This window comes from Spinacia oleracea, chromosome 6 (assembly GCF_020520425.1).
Source record: "Spinacia oleracea cultivar Varoflay chromosome 6, BTI_SOV_V1, whole genome shotgun sequence".
NCBI lineage: Eukaryota > Viridiplantae > Streptophyta > Magnoliopsida > Caryophyllales > Amaranthaceae > Spinacia > Spinacia oleracea.
The window spans coordinates 110,765,076-110,771,243 of NC_079492.1; positions in this window are offsets into that span (position 1 = coordinate 110,765,076).

Genomic DNA, 6,168 nt, shown 5'->3' on the forward strand with positions numbered 1-6,168 from the left:
ACTGAACTTCCACTATAAAACCACCACTGGGTTTCAAAATCAAAAACCCAAAAAAAGGTTTTCACGGGGTATAATATTGTATGTACGCCCTGTTGTTGTTGAGAATACGGAATACTACTCCTCTCAAAGACACGGGCTATAACCAAAATTTCAATTTTTTATTTCCAATTCCCCCTGCTAATATTCTGCAATTCCCCTTTGTTCTACCCTTTCCCCGTTCTTTTTTTTCTTTCATTTTTGTTGTGACACGTGTTGCATATTAATTGGTTTCTTGTTTATTGCACCGCAAATGATACGCTGACACGTGTAAGGGACTAACCTTTTAACTATGGGGACTAACATTTTTACCATGGCGTCTAAACTTTCATATTTATTAGTTAATTTTCGCCGGAATATACTTTACGGGTTCTAAACGGTGAAAAAAAAAGGTTCAGGTCCTTAACGGTGAAAATTTGCAAAGGTGAGACCCCATTCTTTATCTTAACTCATTGAATTATTGATGCCTTAACAAAGGGTATTGCGTTCACAAAACAAAGGGTTAAAATGGGGTGTCGGATTAACGAATTGGGTTGCTTCATCGGATTTTAGTTGGAAAGGATGAAGTTGGAACGTGGGTCGGATCTGACCGGATTAAAGCTTAACGGATTGGATTGGGTTGGATTTTTATGTAAAGGTTCATATCTGATCGGGTTGTAAAACGGGTCTGGTTGATCGGATCGGATCGGGTAAGGACGTGACGGATTGTTAACCGTCTTACCCGAATTATAACGGGTTCGTGTTCATATTGGGTCAGGCTAATATCGAATCAGTTCCATATCGGATCGAACTAATCGGGTTAACGGACTAAAACAAGTTGGATTGAAACAGATTAGATCGGATTCAGATTCATATCGGTTCGCCTTCTTAACGGATCGGGTTAATCGGTAGCGGGTTTGAATAGGGTCGGGTCAATTTGGTTCTATATTATACTTATAATATCGAAAACTTAATTAGGGACAAAAATGATAACTAACTTTTAAAAGTATTAATGTGTATAACTTAGTTTAATAATCCACTTTATTTTCTTAATAATTAAAGTAAGGCGAGCAGGAAGGATTCATAAAGAAGAATTCGTTAATATTTTCTAACAACACAACTTCAAAATTTTTTGGCAAATTTGCCAAAAACAACCTTTTATAACTCACTTTTTGCGAGAAACAACCTTTTTAAAAAAAATTGCGAAAAAGGACCTTAAACTAAAAAAAAACTTGTGGGAGACAACCTTTTTGTCTTTTCCGGCGTTGACTACTCATTTCCAGCATTGACTTCGTCGGTTTTGCTAACCTCACCCTTTTCACTTAAAATCAAAAGGCAAATTTGCAAAAACAACCTTTTATAACCCATTTTTTGCGAGAAACAACCTTTTAAATATTTTTTTGCGAAAAAGGACCTTAAACTAAAAAAAACTTGCGAGAGACAACCATTTTGGGTTTTTTGGCGTTGACCACTAATTTCCGACCTTAACTTCCCTTCTTCTACCTCAATCGGACAATTTCCCCTTGTCCTTAGTCGGACTCCTTTCATCATTATCGTCAGACAACCCTATTCCGATATATTTTGGACCTAAGTTTTCATATAAATCACCAATCAGGACCTCACTCTTATTTACTCACCAATTGGGACTTAAGGTTAATAATCCGACAAGTAAACCCAACTTTAACTCACCGGAGCAAAAAATATAAAACTTAGGTCTTTTACTCATAAGTAAGCAATAAGGACCTATGTTATTGATCGAAGTTACTGAGTAAAGGACCTATCTTTTATATTTTTTGCTCCGGTGAGTTAAACTTGGGTTAACATGTCGGATTGTTAGCTTTAGATCCCAATTGGTGAGTAAATAAGAGTGAGGTCCTGATTGGTGATTTAGTGATTTAGGCCTTGTTTGATTTATGTGAGGTCCTGATTGATTTATTATTTATTATGCATTATTATTTATTTTATTATTATTATTATTTATTTATTATTTATTTATTTATTACAACCTCTGTTTCAATAAGTTATTTACGCTTGCTATTTGCAGGGACTGCAATGCAATATTTGACCGTTAATATATCCAATTCTGTAAGGCAAAATAATATAAAAAGTTGATATTTATAAAATACATTTCGAGACTAATCTAACAAGTTATCTCATAATAATTTTTAATAGATATAATAGTGAAAATATATGGTCAAAGTTTTGACTATTGGACACATTTTTCAAAACGTAAAGAAGTTAATGAAACGGAGGTAGTACGTATTTATTATTTGTTATTTAGTAGTACTCCAAAGAACCAAGTTTATGAGGTCATATTTGATTTATTTATTTTTTTGTTTTGTTGGCATATGATATTCCCTTTTAGTCTTTGATGTCATTTGGAGATAAAAAGGTGAAAGGTTTGATAATACTTTTACTTATTTATTAAAAATTTCGTATGAGGTTATATTTGATATTTTTTTTGTTTTGTTGGCATATGATATTCCCTTTCAGTCTTTAATGTCATTTGGAGATAAAAAGGTGAAAGGTTTGATAATACTTTTACTTATTTTTTAAAAATTTCCTTTAATTTGGCTCCTCATTAGGATCAAGCTCATGGAGTATTCACTATTCAGTGATGTGTCCACACCATAGTACCAAGTAGACCCAATAGTTACGTTCGAAACCGGACTTTCTATTTTAGGAAAGAGAATTCTTTAATTTTGTAGTTCAACTTTCCCATGTGCTTTGATTTGCCCAGAGATAATAAGTCCGTACAAATACGGATGTAGTAGTGGCGTAGTGCCAACTGCCAAGCACAACGGAATCAAAAGCGTTACAACTCCTTTTCCAATTATCGTCCTCTCTTTCAAGGACCAAAATGATGTCTCATTCAATCACTTCCACTATTTTCTTTAAATTTTATTTATCTTTTACGAACAATTGTTGCAAAAATAGACGGTAAATATGGTACCATCAATTATATAAAGGACGTAAGTTTAAAGGGTGGTTTACAATTATTGGATCTAGATACGTGACATATGAGTAGTCCATAAAACAAAAGCACTCTCCTTCAATGTGACTTCTTTTTTGTATAAAGCGCGTAATCAAATAAGTGGGAACAAATTTGATCTCAATGTAGCTAGTGATTAAAAGGCTAGCCACCAATATGTATTTTACACATAATGGGGAAATAATTGATCGAATGTGGTACGTATTGCAATTGTATGATGCACAAGGACCACATTAGTACAAGGAAGAAACCTTGTTAGAGCATGTTTATGCTCTTAATCGATCCTAGCTAGTTTTTTCAACCTACCTAGGTGGCTAGCTATTATTCCATAGTCTCACATTCATTGTCTTATTCCGTCAGTTATATGAGACAAGATCGATCACATGCAACACTAATGAAATAAAGTAGTGATTTGCTAATAGTGTTTGATGTTCTCTCAAAGTTTGTTAAAAATGTGTGAAACCAAATTTAACCTAAGTTTAATATTATTATTTGAAATAAACAAACGCTAATTATAACTTGTTTTGTTGTTGCAATGCTTTTGAGTAATTGTTTTGTAATTTGTTGTAACCTTTAATTCATGTTTTGATCCTACAATTTTTACTATACAATGTATATACGAAGTAAAAAATTCAATACTTTGATGTTCAAATAAAATAATTTGTTTACCCTGATAGTTATCAAACCCGATCTTAACCCGCAACCTGAATTTTAACCGACCCGATAATTATCCTATCCGAACTTGACTCATCCTCGAAGTTAACTGCTACAAGCCCGACTTGATTAGACCCGTACCCGAAATTGTACCCGACCTGAACCCGACCTATATCCGAAATGAAAAAATAACCCGCGTGACCTGAACAGAAATCAACCTGACCGAACCCGATATAAACACGGGTTATAAAGTGACCCGAACCGACCGAATCATGACCTGAAACTCGAGATAACCAGATACGGACCTGACTCGAGTAACCATTTTCACTTTTTCACAACTGTCTAAGTAGACCCAATAATTACGTTTAAAACCGGACTTTCTATTTTAGGAAAGAGAACTCTTCAGTTTTGTAGTTTAAACATTCCGACGTGCTTTGATTTTCCTAGAGATAATAAATATAGTCCGTATAATTCCCTTAAAACAATATAGTCCGTATAATTCCCTTAAAACAATATAGTCCGTACAAATAATGATGTAGTACAAGCAGTAGTTGCCAACGGAGTCAAAAGCTACGGAGAACAAGTTACAAACTTAAAACTCCTTCTCCAATTATTGTCCTCTCTTTCAAGGTCCAAACTCCAAAGTGATATCTCGTTCAATCACCATCGCCCATTATCTTTTGATTTTATTTATTTTTTACTAACAATTGTAGGAAAGATAGACGGCAAAAATGGTACCATCAATTATACTTCGTAGGAAAAAAAAAAAAGTTTTAGGGGTGGTTTACAGTTATTGGAACATAAGTTGGTGGATAACTCACCTTTCAAGTCACACGGTCGAGTCCCATCAGCTGCAAAATAATTGGGAGTGGCTCAAGCGAAAATCTGCTTAGCTGGATTGGTTAACCTGTGCTAGGTGATGGTTCAGTAGGGGTCTTTTCTTCTTAAAAAAAATTATTGGAACTAGTTACGAGACATACGACTACATGAGTATTGAGTAGTCCATAAAGAAAAAAAAAGTGCTCTCCTCCAATTTGACATATTTTTGTGTAAAGCGCGTAATCAAAGAAATGGGGGAACAAATTTGATCTCAACGTAGCTAGTGATTAGAAGGCTAGCCACCAATATGTATTTTACTCGTAAGGGAGGAATAATTAATCGAATGTGGTACGTGTTGCAATTTTATGATGCATGAGGACCACATTAGCACAAGGAACAAATCCAAGATAAACATGCTCTTAATCGATAGCTAATTTGTTCAAAATTGAGTATTCAGTAAACAAGTTTTAAAATTTGCTCATACTCTTGCCAACTAGAGTTTAGACACCTCAATATCTAACAATATAATTCAAGTTGTTCACATAACTTCAAATTGTTTTACTTTTTAGCGAAATAACCAAGGGCTTTTATCATGATAGGACATTGGATGACAAAAGTCATAGTAGAAGCTTAATAGGAAAACCACATACTGTCCTAGCAGTTGGCTTCACTATGCACTCCGTACTTGTCATTGTTGGGATATCCACTGTAAATTTGACAACAACTCCCCCAAATTAAATGAACTCGTAAAAAGAGCATTTTACTTTTCTAAAGGTGAAATAAAGTAGTACATTGTACAAATTAAAGGTCTTGTTTCAGTCATTTTGAAATTCCAAAACAAATTCAAGGATGAAAGTATAAAGTTCTAGTTCCACAAGCTAATTTGATACTCTTATCTTTAATTTGGTAGGAGCTTTTTTAAAAGAATTTCATAGCGCCTTTAAAAAGACAAATAAAAAGTAAAATTGTAGCGTTTTATTTTAAAGTAACATGGCCATAGCTTGATAACTACAGAGTGTTTTTTTCCACAATAATAGATCTTAAATTATCAAACTTGTGATCTGCTCCGTATTTTTATTCTAATTGTAAAGTTTGTCCAACCAAACAAAGGTTTATAGGGATATTTTCTTTTTGGTAAAGAGGTTAGAGGAATATAATATTTTTTTTTTGACAAAATCTACAGCAAAACAAAACAAAACAACTTTAAAAAACAGAAAATTCAAAATTCCTACAAGAATTGGCCAAATTGTGAGCATTCTGCACCTCATCCCTGGGAACCTTTAGAATTGTGCATTGAGGGAAAGTGGATCCCAAGGTTTTGATATCTCCAATCGTACCCATAATCGAAATATCACTTACCTTTTCCTTACGAAGATACGAAACCAGAGCAGCCGAGTCGTATTAATTCGAATTTGGTCAATCCGCCTATCTGCGGCCCAAGTTAGGGCTAGAAGACAAGCTTTCGCTTCTGCATGATCTGAAGAAACTGCTCGGCCATGTTGACCTGCCGACTCCTCCCCTTCTAACAAGCAGTTAGTAGTGACAGTCATTCCCCAACCTGCCTTTCCAGACTTCTTGTCCCAAGAACCATCCACTTGAACAACAAAGTTGTTATGGAACTCCTTTTCTCGCTCAATATGAACCATATTGTAACCCGGGGGCTCCTTTGGTCCATCAATAGATGTCTT